This window comes from Anser brachyrhynchus (genome assembly GCF_964034855.1).
Source record: "Anser brachyrhynchus genome assembly, chromosome: 4".
Taxonomy (NCBI): Eukaryota; Metazoa; Chordata; class Aves; order Anseriformes; family Anatidae; genus Anser; species Anser brachyrhynchus.
This window is the reverse complement of record NC_137698.1, coordinates 24,021,180-24,042,343: the sequence shown is the minus strand read 5'-3', so window position 1 is coordinate 24,042,343 and position 21,164 is coordinate 24,021,180.

Sequence of the window (21,164 nt, the reverse complement as noted above, 5' to 3'; positions counted from 1 at the left end):
ATGTCATTTTGTCAGTAAAGGGTTTCCAAAGGGTTTCCATCTGATGTGCATTCAAACTGTTCACTGGTGATCTGGTGCCTATAGTCTGGTAGATGATATTTCATCTAAAATTGGTTAGAAATATCATTTATTTTTTTCTCTTATTGAAGATTCTGCATTCTCTGAAACTGAAAATAAATAAATAAATAAATAAATAAATAAATAAATAAATAAATAAAACAGTCTAAATCCTCAGTTAGACATATTCCAAAATTATGCTTATATTCTTTAAGGGATTTATCTTATTTTCTTGATTAGCGTTAGATGACCAAAAAAGGCTGCAGAAGTAGGAGCTGGGATATTCATTTTGGATGGCACTGCTTGGCATTTATTTAAATGATGTGGTGGTTTTACTCAGGTGGACAGCTGAGCTCCACCACAACCACTCTCTCATTCCTCCCCCCCCCCCCCCAAAGGGAAAGAGGGAGAAAATATGATGAAAAGGGCTGAACGGTTGAGGTAAGGACAGGGAGATCACTCAACAATTATCGTCATGTGCAAAACAGACTCAGTGTAGGGAGATTAGAGAAATTTATTGCCTATTACTAACAAGCTAGAGAAGTGAGAAAAAAGAAAGGAAATTAAAAACGCTTTCTTTCCATCCACCCTCTTCCACCTCCTCACCCCAAGTGGCACAGGTTTGCAGTCAGTCTATAGTGTGTCACCTCTGCCACTCCCTCATGGTCACTCTCTGTCTCTGCTCCACGTGGGGTCCCTCCCACTGGATGCTGTCCTTCCTGAACTGATCCTGCGGGGGCTGCCCACAGGCAGCAGCTCTTCAAGAACTGCTCCCACACGGCTCCGTACCACGGGGTCCATCCCCCAGGAGCAAACTGCTCCAGCACGGTCCCCCACGGGCAGCAGCTCCCCCCAGACCCCCTGCTCCTGCGTGGGCTCCTCTCCACAGGCTGCAGCTCTGGCCTGGGGCCTGCTCCTGTGGGGGCTCTCCATGGGCCGCAGCCTCCTCCAGGCCACATCCACCTGCTCCACCGGGGGCTTCTCCACGGACTGCAGCATGGAGATCTGCTCCATGTGGGACCCATGAGCTACAGGGGGACAGCCTGCTCCACCAAGGGCCTCTCCACAGGCCTCAGGGGAACTTCTGCACCATGCCTGGAGCACCTCCTGCCCTCCAGCTGCAGTAACCTGGGTGTCTGCAAGGCTGTTTCTCACTCCTCATTCTCCCAGCTGCTGTTGAGCAGCATTTTTTTTTTCCCCCTTTCTTAAATATACTCTCACAAAGGTGGAAACACATCACTTCTTGGCTCGGCTCTGGCCAGCGGTGGGTCCCTTTGGAGCCGGCTGAAACTGGCCCTTACCTAACATGGGGCAGCTTCTGGACTCTTCTCCCAGAGGCCACCTCTGCAGGCCCCTGCTACCAAAACCTTGCCTTGTAAAACCAATATAAATGAAAGCAAAACAATTTAAACAAGAAAAAGTGGGAAACATTTCTTAGTTTCTCTTCAAGAATGATGGTGTAGCAGTTTCCTGGGATATAAGATAGATTCAGATCTTTTGAATATAGATCTTATATCTTGATCATCCATACCCAGTGAATATGGTAACCACAAAAAATTAAAAGTGGTTATCAAGGTTATGATCTTTTCTAGTTCCTTTTGATAAAGAAAGTTTACAAGCTGTTTGGTTCTAAATTAATGGTTAACCAAAATCCAGGAACATTTCTTTGGGACCCTGAATGAGCATGCAGTGTCCATGTAAATTGTTCTTTGTCCTTATTATTTATAATAATACAAAATGAACATACTGGTTTATTAGAATCTGATTTTTGTGTTTGTGTCATCTCTCTGTGTGTGAAAGCATAGCTCTTTAACTTGAGGTTTTATTTTCTGTGAAATTAAAACACCTAAAAATTAGGTACTTAGAAAGTGTGTGGGGTTGTCTTCATGTTTCTTGGGAATCTAGCCTAACTGCTTACCTTCTAGCCTCTAGAACACGTGAATGCAGCATGGTGCTCTGCCCAACCGGCCTATCCAAAACACTAGATTTTTAGCACCAAGTTTCTCTCAGACTGATAGACAACACTTCTGAAAATGGTTAGAAATTAATGAAGTTCTATTTTAAGATAGCTAGCAGTACTCATCCGAAGCCCGCTTTGGCTGCCCTGTAATGGGTGTAGGCATGTCATTATGTTATGCCCAGAACGCTGGGTTCATTTCTGGATATCATTTTACCACCAAAAAGCTGTTGACAAATTAGAGAAAAGAACAATGACATTAACTGAGGTTACAAAACTTGTCAGAACACAATTATTTATACTAGTAAATGGTGCCCTAATTATGAAAAATTGAATGAAATTAAGATACAAAATATTTAAAAAGAATATTAGGAAGTGCTTTCTGACAGTGAGATGTAAGGAGCTGCAGAACAGTTTCCAAAGAGAGGTGGTGGGACTCTCATCACCTGAAGCAATTGAAATACACAGATAAAGAAATGTTAAAAAATCTTGAGAAGTTATATTACATGGATCTAAATGTTGTTTATTTGGATTTAGACCTGCACCTGATTCTTTCTAAAACTTTTCAAAGTTTCTGGTCATTCTCTTGTTCCATTCTTTTTTCCCCAAGACCAAAGTATGGCCTATGTAGACCTCTATACCCTAATTAATGTATAAAAATTGATTAGTTTTTCTTCACTATATTTTTGATGCTTATCACAATTCAAGTAATAAGCTATAGAAACAGCATTTCCGGTACAAACTTGGAAAATGACTACAAATAAGTTCTGTTTTTCTCAGTCCTGATAAAACATCCAGCTCAGCAAATGTATTAGCATTAAACACTCTACTAGAAAGAGATCTATGTTGTAAGTACTCAGTTCAATCACTTGGATCTGCAGATACAGATTTCCTATGCTTCCACCTCCTTCCATCCTACCTCTGGGCTTTTCAATGAGCAGAAAATATCCCTTCTAATTCCTCCAATGACTCTCTCAAGGCTGAGGCACATTAAGGTTCTCTTCAGCCTCTGCAGGTTGGAAGGTTATTCTAGGACTTGTCCAATGGCTGGAAAACAATTTCAACTCTTTTCTAAACCAGAGTTTCCTTTGCTTGTGAAGCCAACCTCTATTTTTCCTTCACTTTTATTTTTTATTTTTTAATGTTTTTTGACTTGTTTTTCAAAAGCCCAGTGATTCAACACCTTTTTTAGCAGAAAAAAAATATTTTCTTCCTTTCACTGCTCTAAGTTGTATCCTTTCTAACTGTGCTTGTCTACATATTTGTATTTAGCTGGCATACTCCACATAAGAGGCTAAGCTGACCTTCACAAGACTACAGTTTCATTTTAGACACTTGCCTTTGCCTTGTTTAGTACTGACAGTATTCTCAGGTCTGTCCTGTGTGAATCTTAAAAAGGTGTGCATCATGTTAAAAAAAAAAAAAAAAAAAAGTTCCCTTTGGAACCCACCTGACGGTCTTGTGAACATTGTTTTTTGAAGTTTTTCCCCGAGCGAGTGGTGCTGGCTGTTTTGTCCTTCTGGCTCTCACAAGTGATTTCATTCAGTACAGTCCTTTCTTTTGCACTCTTCCTCCCATATTCTGGGTCATAACATGGTTTGCCATAAAATGTATAGGTGTTTTTTGTTGTTGTTCTTCAATTCAACTCTGAACTCTGCGTGCTTTTCTCACACAAGTGTTCTTTTTGTGTTGGTCATGGCAAGTATCTGTGCATATCATGTTGTCTTCATGGCAACTCACACTAGACTTCTAAAGACTTGTTCTGAGTCTTCCATTAACACCATTCCTCTGGGCTTTTTCCTTATTGGACAAGCACCATCCAATTTCCTAATGAAATATCTGTAACTCCATCATTTATCCTTTGTGCAACTTCAAACTTCATCATCATTAATGTTTTTCTGCAGTAATTTTTTTTTTTTCAAAATACCACTGACTAAGAAAGCAAATCACCTTTATCACCTTTATACTTCATTTTCACAGGGAGTGAAGCACTTGTCAGACCATTAACACAGAAGTTCATTGTTAATTTCTTCTGCCTGATTTAACTGAAAACTACTAAAACATCAAGTCATTTCAGAAGCATCCTGTCAGAAATATCTTCCTACCTTACTTGTTCTTGGCAATCCATTCACCATAATTGCAGAATAAAGCACAGTTAAACCCCTTTTCCAGTTCTGCATATTTTTGGCTTTTATAGGTGTTTAATGTCAATGAGATTGCTGAGCTGGATATTTAATCAGTTTTCTGCTCATGTACTCCTGATACATGACTTACTGAGAAATCACGAAGTGCTAAGGACTAAGGCAGGAGCCTGCTCCATCAGGGTGCTAAGTTATGTCTGACAGGTCCAAAGCCACATGAACCTTTGCTGAGTGCAGCATCAAGTCCCATATGCATCCTGTGAGGGTACCTTCACATGCACATTCCTCACAGACAGGATTTGCCTCTCTTTTCATGCTGCTCAAGCAGAAATGCAACCAATCAGCCTTTTCTTCCTCACCCTTTCTTGAACTCATCCTCTGCATGGGAATGTGATCCCCATTTTTCCTTATCTGCCTTCATTCCCTTTGGACTTTGTATTTTCTAACACATATCAAGGTTGGATTGACAGATGTGCTATTGATGAGGGGACGCAGTTCTTCTGACATTACAGCCAAATTGATAATGATCTAATGAAAATTTTCACATGCTTATACGCTGAAATTAAAGAGAAGCTGGTCATAGGAATGTGTATGTTACCACTTCAAATTGTTATGAAGTTTGAAAGAAGATCAAAGAGGTTGTTTGTGGGAATAAATGTGATAAAGAATTTCCCAGATGGTGATGAATGTTAATGAGAGAAAGAAGTTAAGGCAGTTTGATCCAGGAGTCATGGAAAAGGGACAAGATGGCAGTAGTTGCAGATGTAACTGAACCCCATGGGTAGGTAGACTGAGCGTATGCAATCCAAAGCCCACCCCATGATATGGCTTAGTGTCTACTGCTTTTCCAGTGTTGCATTTTTGCAATTAAATCCTGCTTCTGTTTCACTTCTTCATTTATGTTCATATGTATCTACTGGAAAGAAAATTTACTCTAATGCTTAAGCAGAATACAATTTGAGTCCTGACATAACATTTCATATTTTATTTCTGCAAAGAATTTCATGTTCGACAACAACAATTATATCCTGATCCTGAAAGAAAAACGTTTCAGACTTTTGAGGAGGGAGAGTTCTATATCTTGTGAAACTCAACAAAATTTCACTTGGCTGACTTAGGCGTAAAAATATATCTTTAAGGTAAAGGAAAATGTTTCCTAATTTCACTTCATTTTTCCTTATCTTTCTGGAACAAAGGTTTAACCAATACATGTTTAGCCAAACATACATTAGCATGTATTTAGCATACATTGGTCAGGGACCTATGCATTACATAGAACATTTATTCTTAAATAAGGTAAATATCACACATTATCTTTGGTGGCAGCATTCATTATACGTATAAGACAAAAAAGATTAAGCAACAAAAGGAGGTCAGAGTTGTTCTAACTTTTTATTTTATTTTGGTCTTGTCTTACACTAGCTGCAATCATTTCCTAGGAAAAATGGAGGCAGATTCTAAAATTCTCCTAGGCAGCTACAGTATGTATTGTCAGGCAGCATACCAGAAGAAAATGTTGTGGTACTTAAGACGTAACTTTTCCAAATGACCTGTTTAACCTGGAATTCATGCTACACCCCACAAGACAAAGTAAAAACTCTGCGCTGACTCTGGATTGCAAAGTACAAATGAATTTGCCTCTATCAGTTTGGGCTCACCCATGACATATCCACTTCTCTAGGCAAATAAACCTCTTTAAAACATATAGAAATCTAGTGCTGGAGAGTTTTTTTAAGCCTTCAGAGAGGATGTGCATGAACTGAAAATATTATTATTTTTTAACTGAATGCAAAGAAAGATTTGTTATGTATGCTACAAAGCATTTACCTTGTATGCAATTGAAAACCCATAAGGAATCAGTATCGGCAAAACATGTTTTTCAGAAATTAATGGTCTTGTTTTCAAGCACTTGAATTCTGGAAGAACTCTAATTTCAGAAGCATAATCCTGTACGACCTAGGAAAATGATCTGAAAATTCTCAGAGTATAGCAGGGATAAGAGAAGAGTTATTTTTCAGTGAAAAGTTGAGAAAAACACAGAGGAAAGGTTGAAAAGGGCAACAAGATCTGAAGCAGGCACCACTTATCCATTCTGTAGAATAGTAAATAGTATGTTGTCCCTTTTGTCTTTCATATTCTTTGTTATATTCTTGGAGTTTAAGAAGCGTTTGGACTGTGCACTTAGTCACATAGTCTAAAATTTTGGGTAGACCTGTGTGGTGGCAGGAGTTGGACTGGATGATCCTTATGGGTCCCTTCCAACTCAGGATATTCTATGAATCTATGATTCTATGATTCTGACACTATATTTCCTAGAACAGCATTAACTCTTTTTTTTTTTTTTTCCATGACATAGTAATCTTTTTATCAGTCAGCTACATTATGTTTATGTGATCTATGATGTAGCATACTTTCAACCTGGAGAGATAGATTTACTTTCCTCCTTTGACAAAAAAGCTGGTATGAAGTGTATTTAATATGGTGCTTAAGAAGTATGATCAGTAATGGTCAATTAAAAAGAGTACAGTAAGAAATCTCTATTACAAATGGTGCAACTAATGAAAAAATATTTAAATATTGAACAGAAGTACGGAAAAAGTACTGGAACAGTTTTCTAGAACTTCATTGATCAGCTATTAAATCAGTACTTCTTTCGTGATTAGCCAAGTTATCCAATGAACAGTCAAAAATAAAGTAAATAAAATAAAAACTCTTTTTTTTTAAAAAAAGATTTTTTAAAATGATGTATCACTCAAAAAAAAAAAACAACACAAATAAGCAAACAAAAGCCAAGAAAAAAACTGTTACTGCTGTTGTACGTAGACCAGTCATGTTCCACCCTGCTCTGATGCTTGCAAATGTTTCAGCAGGGGAAAAAAAATAGCTCACTACCTCTGTCTTTGTCACACTTAACAGTAGTCAGTCAAGAATACAAGCAAGTACACTTAAATATATTGTTTACCAGGCTATCTGTGGGGGGGAAAAAAAAAAGGAATCGGGGGCATTTGAATGCAACTGTATTCTTAAAAAATAAAGGAACAAACAACCAAAAAACTTATCCAACTAGAGAAATGCCTGGTGTTTTAGAAACCAAAAATAGTTAAATCATCACCCCAGAAAAAAAGTCCTTTAAAATGTTCAGCATATGAGCACGATCTACCTCAAATGTGCTGCTAAGAACTGTATCTCTAGAGATACAAAGCTGAAAACAACGATGTTGTATATCAGAGAGAGAAAAGATCACTGTGCCTAAAGTAAACATCAAACTATAACATTTAAAGCCTGAAACTGCATTTTGTTTATAAAGTTTTTACTCTTCCTTCTTTTCCATATATTTTATAAAATAATACCATTTCCTTAGAAGCAATCAAAAGAATCTAAAGAATATAAGGAATATAAGTTTTAAAGAGAACTAAACTCCACTTCCAAGGTTTGTTCATTTAAGGTTAAATTCTCTAAACATATTTCCTCTCTCTGAAAGATAAAAAGAAAATGTTTTTAATATGCTGACTGTATGAAAAGGCATGCTGGCATTTTAAAGACTGCAGAACACTTTCCCAGACATGCAGTTAGTCCAAATGGAAATGCTAGCTGCTATCTTGATATAAATAAAAGAAAGATACGGTTAATTTGTTGTTCAAATTACTGAAAATGGCCCTGACAGGGGCAGTTTGAATAATTCCAGATTTGACTGGCAAGCCACTAGTGACACTCAGTTATTTAAATCAAAGGATTGTTACTCTTTATTACAGTCTTCCTGAATGGACCTTACTTCCACATCCACTTCTAACCAAGATTTGCTTTTTATTGGCCAACTTTCTACTGATAAAATGTGTTTATCATAACCGTAACTTATAGACTTAAATGATTTATGTAGTAGTGTATCTTGAAGAAGAGCAGCAGAAGAGGAAGTACTTCTAAAAATAATTGTACTGTGATCTGTTTCTGTATATAATATAATATATTTTCTGTAAAGTAAAATAATGATCAGTAGGACTTGGTTTTCACTATGGAATCTAGTAAGAAACATTTCAATGTATTAGCTAACTCTCATGGGTTACTATTGTAGCACGATCTGCTTTAAAAGATTTTTTTGTCTCTAAACCAGCCTTTTCTTGTCCCCATAGTATGCAGTGATTGTAAGGAAATACACCCTCTGCTTGTTTTGTGCTGTGTGGACTTCTCAGCCCCCAGCAATATTTCATATGGGAGAGAACTCTACCAGCAAGCACCTCAATAAATAAAGCCTATCAGTATGGTTCTGTTAGATCAATATGGCTAGCAACTGTGTAGACACAAAATGGGTGCACAAGCATCTTGGCCTATAATGGACTCATCAGTGGTGGATCTTGAACTTTTGGAATCTGAAACCCTTAAAACACAGCTTTGAATCTTTTCCCCATCTTTCATGCCAAATTCTATTTTGTTTTCCATGGGGATGTATAATACAACCAGTGAAAACAGACAGTAAGGCACTCAATCTGAATTTACCGTAGAGGATAGAAGTAATATAAGCCATCGTTACCTTGAGTAACACAGTGACTGCCTTCTGCAAATTATTTTTGCAGAAATAGAACTTTCTGCATGGAAGACTGAAATATGATAGCAGCAATAGAATCAAGAAGTTATACGATTTATTTTTAAAGGTTTTATGATGGCATTATACCATAGTGATTGTTTTCTTAGCACAGGCTGCATTGTGATTCTGTACTGTTTTTCTGAGAACCAGTTGCATTCCTTTTCTTTCTGTTTAGCTCAGCAGCTTAGTAATGTGAGCAATAAGAGAAAAGGATTTCTGAAGAAACTGCATTCCTGTTTTCTATTTATACTTGGTAGAAACACTTATTCCATATTTCTCACAAACTCATTCCTAGCACATCACTGAAGCATGACAGCAACACTTAAGTTTACAACAAACCATTTACCTGGTAGGAGGGAACAAAATTCTCTTCCAAGACTTACAGCACATCCTGGAATATTGCACTGGTTCTTAATACAAAATCAAACTAGGCATTTCCCTAGCATTGATAGTGTATTGACAAGAATCTCTTCATCCGTGCAACCAAGGCTGGGAAAACCATCTAAACATAGTACACAGTTCTTGGATTCTCTGTACAATTAATGACTTTGAAAAATGCTGAGACTGCTGAGGAGAAACAAGGACTCTTGATGTTAGATAGGGCTACTTAAATAATATATTGGGAGGTGGTAAATTTCAGCCTTTCCCCTTTTTTACAAATATTCTGTGAATGAATGTAGATTTTTGAGTTAGGCTGCTCTGAAGTTTAAGAGAACATTTTATTTTTTATTTTTTTCCTACAGATTCTTTCAATCAAGAGCTGAGATACCACAATGAAAAGTATATTATGGAATCAGGGAGAAGTTAAATTGTTGCTTGCCTGACTGTTTTCTGTAGCTAGTAGAGCCTAGAATTCATTATTTATGTTGTGTAATTAGTCACACAATATTGGTTCTGCATCTAACCATTTTGTAAATAAATGCAAGGACTGTGTGAAAGAAACCTTGATACTTATACAGCCTAATTGCTAGGAGCATTTTGCTGCTTCAAAGAGAGCAAAAAAGGATTGTTGCTGTCCCCTTTTTACCTTTTCCTCTTTTGCTTTTCACAAGAAAAAAGTAGTACTTGTCTATATATGATGACTCAGGATATAAAGTCCTAATTCCCTTCCCGTTCTGGAGAGAAAGATATATAAACTATCTTGTCTCAGCTGGCTGTTTACAAAATATATACTCCATTTTGTCTTGTCACAACCAAATACAATAATTGCATTTATATGAATACAACACTAATTGCCAATGGTTTGGTCACTCATCTTTGTCTCTCTTATTGGACTAATTACTTGACTGCCAGGGTTCCTGCTCGAGGGTTTACAGTGCTGCTCTGTCTATATGCTGCGTATTGTTTTATCTGTTTACCAGACATACAAACTGAGTCTGTTGCTCCCTTTTAATGTCACTCTGTTGTAGGTTACTTTTCCCTTCATTATCATGATACTTATTGTAGAGGCACTAATACCATATAGTACAATGCAGCATTCAAAGTTACTTTTACTTTGCCTTACTACTGTATTTTATGTATAAAAGTATGAGAAGTATTTGTATGAACACTCTGCAACTTTTGGACCTTCCTCAAATTTATTGCAGAAAATCAATAGGCATGGGGAAGTCTAAATTCTTCTTGGTTAAAGATTTTGAGATCTGGGAGAAAAAATCAACAACTTAAACTCTCTGAGAGAGAAAAAAAAAATAGAATTAGAAAACAGAAGTCTGGTTCATCTGGTTCAACTTTGAGCAGAGCTGCAAATCAATAAAGGTAGAAAAATATGCCTAGATGCTCTTACTGGGACAGAACTCCATCTTCACATGGCTTCATCTATATTTACATTACATGAACATGGTGAGAGCCTTTCCTTAGCCTATGTCAGTAACAACTATTTCAAATATAGCTGAAATAGGAAATTCTGGACATATCATTCCTTCTTAAAAAGAGACAAGAGAAACTAGTACCAAATAGTTTGCATAACTGAAATTAGGCTATGAGCTCTTCGGTTTTGAAATAATAGTAGCTCAGATGACAGCATTCCCAAAAATCAGCAACTCAGTGCAATTTGTCAGAATGTTTTCTGTGCCTTTTACATTGGAGGGTTTATCTGGATTTGGAGTCTACAGGTAGTTTCTGATAGGAGAATAACCCAGTTGTGAAATAGAGTATCTCTAATACCATCCGGATTACTGCCCAGGGATGTACTGTATCCTATTTTCTTGAACACTAAAGATAACCATCAACAAGGAAAACTTAATTTGCCTAAAGTTCCAGACCTCTCTTTCCTCAGTGCTACATACAAAATAAATATTTACCAGTACTCCTGTTATTGCTACTACCATTAAGAATTAGATAAATTGAAATTTATGCCATCTTCTGGTTTGATTTTCAAAAATACTGAATAGTCATAGCTTTTTTTGACTTAAGATAAGTGTCTAAACATTTTGGAAAACTAAGATTTATAACCTCACAAGAGTGCAAAAAGCTCATTTTTATTTCCTAAAATTCATAATCATGTCCTTCCAACTCAGTTCTCAAAAATATTATCAACCATTTATTGTGAGTGCAACAAGATGATGTATTACTCCTACAGATATTCAGTCCTACAGACTATGAGTGTCACACAATCTCTTCTTTCAAAATACCATATACATCATGATCCTTGAATTTATCACTGTATGGTATAGTCTGCAATGTTTTTACTAATTTTAAGTCTCTTCTTTGAATATTTAGATTTTTCAACTTTCTCTGGGAAGTACAAATATCAGAAATGGGCATGCTATTCCAAGTATTGTCACAACAAACTAAAAAATCTGTAACTGTTTTACTCCTACTCAGAATACATCTTGGTAGACATTAGTCTTTATCATGTAGAATTTACATTCAAGTAATAATTTAGTAATTCTTAAGAACAGTCATCAGCATGGGCCTAGAAGCCCTTTCTATTTTCTTTCTTTCTTTCTTAATTCATGAACAACTGTACCACTGGTGATACTAAATTGTAAGATATTGTCTTTGGTTTTGGGTTATAAGTATGTCGTTATCAGCATATAATACAGATGTTTTATGTGTATTGAGCCTTTTTCCCAAATGCAGAACAGAAATATTTAGTGAATATTTCTTTTATTTTTCATTGTCACTGATATAACCAACATGTTTATCTAGCTCCTGAGCAATATCATTGCTAGGATTCTTTTTTCCATAATTTGCTTGAAAAAGCAAAAACAAAAACAAACAAACAAACAAACAAAAAAAACCACTTTATTTTCAGTCTTAGATGTGCTAATCAGAGATTTTTCCATAGGTATTTTCTTCTTTTTATTCATTATGGATGTTTCCTAGCATTTTGTGTTTATCCATTGTCATTAGCTATTGATTAATAACTTTATTTTTCTTATATTTTGATATTTATTTTAAAAAATCAATTCAAAATTCCTGTTTGCATATAAAAACCATAATCAAATCATAAGCGCATGGTCCTCTGTGGAAATGGAAACTAGCTAGTTACTGCATTTAGTTCAGTAAGTAAAATATATGTATGTTAATAGCATGAGATTTCTGTGATATGTTGTGCATTAAATTGCATTTCTGGCTGTGATAGAGCTTTTTTCTCTACCTCTACTCATATTTTATCTGTATTCACTAATATATACAGACAAGAGACAACCTTTTGGTCTATAGACCTAAATCTGGGAGTAAATGATGACAACTACTGCTATAACCAGAAGAGGCACAAGATAGAACATTGATCCATAAGGATTCAAAGTTAATGGCATCCAACCTATCAGTGATTTAGAAGAAAAAAAGGACTGCATTGGACAAAGAAGGCCTCTTTGTTCTTTGTTATACTACCTTCTGCAATAGTTTATAACCACCAATTTTAATAATCCAGTCATTAATTTTCTTGGTTTCTCTAATGCTAATTAAGACAAATGGTTACTTATAAATGAGCAATTCTGAGTCTTATTTGCTACTTATTCCCAACACTGACATATAAATAGTTAATAAGTATCATTCCCTTTTCTTCCCTTAGCGCCTTGGCTAATTTTGTAATCAATATCTCACATCTGAGCTAATTGCAAGTTTCTTATTCCTCCTTGTGCCCATCCAGTCTGGGAGGTTAGCACTCTGGCACTCTGCTGACTGCCTTCACCACCCCACCCCCCCAACCCCTGTACAATGGCTCCTTTTTTAATCACGTAAAGGCAACCCAAACAATTGTTCTCTCTCCTCAACAAAGATCCCACAAATTTCCAAACTACTATATCACCATCAGTAATTCATTGCCTTTTTTTGTTTTGCTTTGTTTTGTTTTACCATGTTTCCTTCATTTATCCTGATTAAGGGTTTTAGAGAAACATAGCACATAAGCCTTGGAGTAATAGCATATGTACAGAAGACAGTGAATTTCTTATTCATAAACATTCCCTTTATAGGAGTTTGACTCATGTGATCAGGTTAAAGAAAATGTATTGCAGCAGAAAAGAAAGGACTGCATATTCCGTGATTGTGTTAGTTAAGTTTAAACATTTTCTTCCTGTTCTCCTAAAGTCATTTCATGGTCTAAATTTTGTTCTGTTTATAAATACAGTGAGCTTCAGGTTTATTCCTTTTTTTTTTTTGGTACTTTTTATATGGAATGTCACAGTGCACAGCTAGAAAATTCAAAAAAAAATAAAAGCAAGGGACAAAAAAAAAATAAATCAAAGAACTTTAAGGATGCTTACTCTTTGTTCTATGCATGATGCACTGGTCTCCCTTTCACTACCTTGTGGTTGTATCATTTTCATATATCATTTTCAAAGGTTTGTCTTCTGGGAGTGTCATATTCTCTGTGGTAAAGGAACATGAACATGTAATTTGGGATAAAGCATTTTGTTTACAAATAAATACAATCTTATTTACAAAGGTATACTGCAGACTTATTCAGAATTGGATTAAGAATTTGAGCTTCTAATACTCACTTCCTATGAGCTAATATAATGTATGTTTTCTGCTGATACAATTAATCTGAATGGTAAGCTCTAGAATGAGTGGAGAAGTCTATAAAATGATTCATGTCTCATCAGGTACCGGTGTATTTCTCCTTATTTCAGACTACAGAAACATACACACCAGCATTTCACAGGTGGCTTGCTCTTTTACCTCATCCAGGAGTTATGTGTCAGATTATATTTGCTGTTTATTAATTTACTACTTAATGTGTAATGCTGTTCAATCTTTCTCCAGCCTGAATGTAAAGCCAGCCACTGTTACACTCTCCTACACGATATATATACTCGGTCCTACAGTGCCTTATATTTGACTGTTGTTGAATGGCTTCTGTGGCCTGTAGTAAGATTATGGTAGGTTACAGACCCAAAAATTGCTTTCCCTTCAAGGGTTAAACTATATAATGTAATTGTGCCTTATTATAAGAAAGCTGCTCTCCCTGGGGTCAGGCAGAGCACTGAGCTGCAATCATTAATAAGCCATTTTGTGTTTGCCTCTGTGATCAAAGAAATCTTGTCCAGAGTGCAGTAGCTTGTTTCCTTTGCATTTCAGCTTCAAATTTAGTTTCCAGAGAGAATAGAGAATAAATCCTGACAATAACAATGGCGAATCTTTAATGGCACTCATTAAAGTCAATGTTTGATTTTTCAACTGTGCTACCTGAAATTCAATTTTCAGACCAAAAATGCATTTAAAAGCTTTGGGGCCTTTTGTAATAAACACCCTTTCACAAGTTATACTGATCTGCTATGTTGGATGGAAGACTACTTTATGTTATTTGTTCCATTAGTTCCTTTAATTTCTTTTATAATAGTTGAACTTTTACAGCAGTTTAAAAAAAATCTAATAGCAGCTTTGATCTTCAGATATCAGCTAGAGGGTACTCCACACTTGGATTTTAAATAATGTACTGTAGAAAGCTACCATCCAATGAAAAATCCTCAATTACTTTAAAAGCTATCCTTCACCATGCTTTTACATTTACAGGCCTTTCTCCTTTTTTGAAATTTCAACCTTCATAATACCGAGGTGCTTTAAGCAATTATTTATGATAGCATTACCTCATACTAATTTTCTACTCAGTGCATATACCAGAGTTGCATCTGCTTTGTTAGAGCAAGGAACATGACCTAGCTGATACTTGTTCTCCCTCTTCTCTGACATAATTGATGAAAAATACTCCCCAGAGGAAGCAGTGCCTTTCTCTCTTTGCATGGGATGCAGTAATCCTTTAACTATAGTTCAGTAAACACATTAGTTGCAACAAAAATCCAAAGCAGAACCCTGCATTATAAGATGTTGCAGTACAGTTATTTTTGTGCCTTTAGGTCTAAAAATCTCATAGATAAAACCCCAGGTTTCATATGCTGTATGAGTTAACATGCCTTTCTCTATGTAACTAATACCAATGCTATTAAGACTTGTATGTTTGACTATGTCTACGCATGCTGCACTTATTGCTTGTGTGACTGGATAATGAGTGCTGCACACAGTATACTGTGTATAAACAAATATGCATTTTCTCTTTAGAGCATAACTGATTAAGATAAAAAATATATTTTTAAAATAAAAATTCAGTTATGTTGGAAACAAGGGTGATTGACTTCCAAAAATAACCAGTAGGAAGGCTCTCTAGCTGCAAGGCCTGCCAGTTTCACCTGATTGCATATTATTGAAGATCAGAGGCACTGGAATGGGCATCTCCACGTGATGTGAGTGCAGCCACATGTTGTGCATAAAGTGCATGGGAAACTGTATTAGATTTAGAATGGGAGCCTCAAAAGACAGATCAATGTCTGTGAAATGCAAAGTAAAACAGAGGGTTCTCCATGCTGATTAAATGCCAGCTATTCCTTAGAACTATGAACTTCCTTCTATCATTCAGTATCTGTGCCTACGTATAACCAGATAAATAGGCTTTGTATTAAATGTTGAGTGATGTTAAAGCCCTAGTGTAAGAGACACAAAATCATGTTCCTGCTTGGATGGGAAATGTGGCTTGTCTCATTTGAAACCACCAAACTGCTGGGTAGTTTCACACCATCTCTCTCACAAACATCTTTCTGCCTTGTGTTAATAATGGACCATGTTTGAAACTTGTGCCACAGTCTTGCTATAGACAATGTCAACTAAGTCTGTTCTTCATTCTTCCATTCCTCAAAATATTTATTTTCTGGCACACAGTACTGCAGTCTCCCTCCTCCAAGGTGACTGCTCAAACTTCTTTGCTCTGGGATACACTCACACGTAACTTGCGCTGTCGTCAGAATCCTAAGCCACCTCCCTGCACATTTTAACTCAGCTACTTGTGTGCTAGAGTACTTCTTATCCTGATTCCTGAGATCAGAGTACTTCTGAACCTGCCAGTCCTGTTGAACTCTGTTAGGCAATTAAATTAGAGACATGTCACAGCTGAGAGATGTGTTAAAAGGCATTTTTTGACACTACTTATCAGATCCTGAAACCTGCTTCCAAGAAATGGGAGACAGACAATCCTAGTGAGCTCTGAAGTTTTCCTTCTCAACTCTGTTGCTTACGTTCAGCTGAATTGCGAACCAGGTGAATGGTGACAGGACTGTCACTGTTTTGTTTTGTTTTGAATTATAGTGTTCCTAGTTTTCCAGAAAGAATATGATTTTATTTTTTTTTCATACCCAGGATTAAAAAATATAAGAATACTTAGATAGTTAATAAGAATTATAAGAAGATGAAGAAAAAAAAAATCATTTTTTCAGCCAGCTTTATCTATGAGTGTAAAGCTTTTTAAATCTGGGTCTCAAATCTGCAAATGTTTTTTTTTTTTTAAAAAAAAATTACTTCCAAGGACTACTCAAATGTATCTGTAATTAAAGTTAGAGACACGCATAACTTTCATGTTAGAATCATAATTTACTGAACATAGGGTTATCCTTGAAGATTGCCTGGAAGACAGAATTGGTGCAGACACAGTGTCCATCTGTTTTCTGTCCTAAATCAAAATATCTGTAAAGAAATAGCTTCATACTTGCAAAAGTGATATGGGCTGTAAAGCTCATATATCCTGAAGTCGGTAGTAGAGGAAATCAGATAACTTAGTCTTTCTTCATGGGAATATTATAAAATCCTTAAAGATCTCCAAAGCTCAGACTCACAATAAATCTAATGAAACACATAACAAGCATAGAATGCATCCAAGGAGTCCTTCCCTCAGGTCATTAAAGTACTTTCTGCAAAGTGCTCCTCAAATCCTTGGACTGAAGAAAACAGAGATTTGTACAGTGAGATTTACGATGTGGTCATATGAGATTTGCAATTCCTTCATCAAGCTCCATGGCACTGACACAATGCTCAACAGATTTGCCTTTTTTTTTTTCTTCTTTTTCATTTTCAACTGAACAGTAAATAAAATTACCAAACTAAATCAACACAATACATTTCCATTTCTCCTCAAGGGATTTATATTGCTTTATATTTGATATTTCTTCCCATCCAGAGAACTAGATTTTACTCCTCCTTGTTTCCTCTGAAACATAGTGAGTAATGGATGCCCAACACTAGGAAAAAAAAAAAAAAAAGAGAGAGAAAGAGAGAGAAAATAGTGTGCTCTTGGCATTGCAATTGTTCACATTACAATAGTATCTTGGGACTTAGTTTGAGATCAAGATCCCATTTTGCTATGTTTCTGAGTATAATAGAAGATAATCTTCACTTCAGAGCAGTTTTAATCTCAGTAGAAATGATAAATAGAAGGTAGTAGAAAGGAAGACTGCTATGTCTCTTTTATAGACAGGTTTAAAGCACAGAATTTACTCTTACACTAATTTGTCATGCTGAAGGAAGCCCCGGTGAAGGAGCTGTACCACAGTGTGTCAAAGGCAGACTCCCCATGGACGTGTCAAATATCCCCAAACCACTGTGGCACACACAGAGTAGAGCCTTTCTATGTTTGGCTTGTGCTCCATTTGTTTGCTCTAAAGGCTCACCTATAACCACTCTCATAACCTTAGGAGTGGCTCCCACATGCTACCAGCCTTCTTAACTGCATTCACAGCATCTAAATGCTCTGAAAATTTGCAAGTCCTGTGACTCAGGCAGAGTGAAAGAGTAATTTGCCTACTCCATTGACAGAGAAAGAGGGGGAAAATCATGACTTCCAATAATGCCTAATACATCTCTAGCTTGGAAAAAAAATGCTTTTCACTACGCAGAGAGGAATGAGTCACTGAAAGTGCCATCCTTGAGCTTTAATTCACTGCATTTGTGTTGTCAGCACTCACTTAACAACATGTAGTCCTAAGTGTGTTGGATGATAAACAGTAGGCTTTCAGTATCAGGAAATAAATTGGTATACATATTAGTCAGTCATTACTATGTCACGCAAACATTGTAAAACAGTAAGAAATATACTGGATAGGCTTTTCCAGGTTAAATTTCCATGATACAGGACAGTTTTGCAGCATTCTAGAGTCATGTCATGTCCAGCTGTTCCTCTAGCAAGAGGCATGGGCACACATTTCAAAAAAAAAAAAAAGTGATTATAAGTTGTTTTTTTTTTTTAAATGATCCTAAGAAGAGTGGCTGTAGGCTTGCTTTTTATGGTCCTAAGGAGAGTCATTCCATTACTTCACGGGTCACCATGGCCATGGCCAAACTAATGTTAAAACACTAGCCGTGTCTTGAAATTCTGAAAAATAACTTGCACACTCTATTCATAACATAACCACAGATGAGTGGCATGAAAGGATCATACCACATCATCTGTACCCTTCTCTACCTTCTCTCAGCAGTGGTGGTTAGCTGCAGTTTCAGCAAGCACCCAGAATTAAGCTTGTTACTGTTTCTGTTGGGTGACCACTGAATTCATCTTTGGGTGATTCTTGTTCCCCTGCAAGTAGGTGCAGGATTGATTTGATGCAAGGAAGGAAAATGTCATGAGTACCCAGGCAAAGTTTTAATGCACAGATGTGATTTGTTGTCCTAGCTCTTCTAAGACAAAATTTGAGGCTGCCCCAAAATGTTCAGAGATATTTCCTATCTAAAAGGCGTGAGAATTTTGGTACTGGCACTCTATGAAGGTTAGCAGTACAGAGAAGAAAGCTAAAATAAAGAAATCAAGTCTAGACTAGTGATGTATGGTATTGTAAAGTGCAAGAATATTATTGAGTACATAGGTGATCTATTCCTTCCTAAATGCTGCCTGACATTTTTTGGCCTTGTATACAAAAATAGGATAATACATTTGCAGGAATTGCTGCCCATTCAAAAATCATGTTAGGGCAAAACGGTCAACTCAGTGTCTCTTGCCTCTTCCTATCATTCAGTTCTGCACACTTATTCTTCTGTAATTTGTGTTCATCTGGAATGATAACTTCACATAACAACATGTTGATGTCTTGAAATGAAAACATTTTTAGGGACGTGTTGTAGGAATGTTGTTTTCATGAGGTGATGGCAGTTCCTGAGAACGCAAATGTTATTAGATATATTTTGACACATCTGTCTCCTTATACACCTGTAAATACCCAGTCAGCTGTTAAAGGAGAAGGATTTTTTGTTTTCAGTGTTCTTTTGAGGAAAATATTGAAGTAATTACAGTTGTTTCAATGTTATTTTTCTACAATTGAATAGTACTAAATACCTGTTTGATATCCTCTTTTAAAAGTTGCTTTATATTTTGTTATTTCCAGCAAAATACAGGGCTGGGATTGGTTGGGCCAAGTGGAAATGTGTCCAAACCTATATTTAGGTGACAAATCATTCCTTTTCCAATTTGAAGCATTTTTTTCAAGAGCAGATTTGGTATGTGCAGTCACCCATCTAGCCATGGCATTTCCTTACTACAGGAAATAACAACAGTCTATGACAGATAAATATGTGTTGTTTTTTTTTTCTGAATTTTTGTTTATTTTATTTTATTTTTTTTTCAGGCAACATAAACAAATCTATACATAAGGAAATGATTAATTTATTCTACATTGATAAAAATTACATCCAAACAGCTGTGATTTCTAATTGAATGCATATCCTGTTTTAATCCCTGCTTAAAATAGTCAGTTTGAAAAATTTCCCATGAACTGAGAATCAGCAGCGTTCTTTTATTTCATATTAGATTGGGATCTTCCCTATACCTTCCATTTTTTTTTCCTTAATTTCTCCCTCAGTGTTTTCAATTTCCTGCCACTCCATTGAATAGCGTTCTTAAGGGAACTCAAAACAGTTACATTCCAGACAGTCACAGATATAATTTTCCCTGATGTTATTTGAAACTGTACATTCATTAAAAAAATAAAAAATCTTGATCTATACAGTTCCTTAGTAGAGTTCCTCAGAAGTAAGGAGCACATTTCATCCATCTACCTTTGTGTTTGTGTGTTCTTTAAGTATCACTGGCTTGAGTATCTTGGTAACTGATGTAGCAATTTGACATTAATTAATGGTTTGTTTTGTTTTGTTTTTTCCCCCATCGTTTCCCCTTGAATGACATGGTAGTTCCGAAGTGCTGTCCAGTGTTAATATGAAGAATTCCAATGAGCAGATGATGTGTTTTTTTCATCCTATATGTACATCATCTTTTGTTTTTAGCAGCACAGTCCATTTCAGTTCTTGCACCTTTTTCAGAATGCAGACAGTTGTCTTTAGTCAGTTTGTTTGTTACAGGGCCCTTTTCACATTAACCAAGAAAATAACCATGGTGCCCAATTCTTAATGGAATTTTCCATTTTCCTGGCAGATTTTGGAGAAATTATTGTGCTCCTGGACCCTATGTGCTCCAGTTCTTACTCTGATTTCTTAGCATGGACCTTTTTTGTTAACACCTGTTTCATTCTACTCACCATATGTCAAGGTTAGGGGCTTCTGGCCTCCACACATCAGTTTGTAAGCTAGCTGTGAGAGCCTCTGTTGCCTGCAGCTTTGTCCATCCTCCAATTTTGGAAGAAATCTTCCGGCAGAAGACTCACTATTCCTTTCTGCAGAGGACGTGGTTACACATCTCTCTTCTGGGAATGTTCTGAATTCTCTAATACCTCTCTGGGTACAAAACTAGTCACTCTCTTCAGCTTCTTCTAGTGACTTCTGTGCTCAGTCAGTAGTAATTACTCTTATGCAAACTACATTGGCAGCAGTTTCATGCTGTTTTCAAATTGTTGTATTCCAGTTCTTAATCATGGAGACGTGACTTAAAAGGGAAGCACTTCAACATAGGCTTAGGAAGATTTGCAAACTCCCTGAGTTTTCTTTTGTTTTTCAAATCCTGTGATATATATAAACTGCATATATATATATATAAAGTTTAATTTTTATTTGGAGTAGTGCTTTTCAAATTTCTGCAATACAATTTCATAGTTAACCTCCTGTGCCCTGAGTTAACTGAAAACTGTTGAAACATCAAAGCTTTGAAGCCACCTATTGTTAGAAAGAGTTCCCTGTCTTCCTTTTTGTTAGCACCTATGGCCAAATTGCCTTCCTTTCGTTA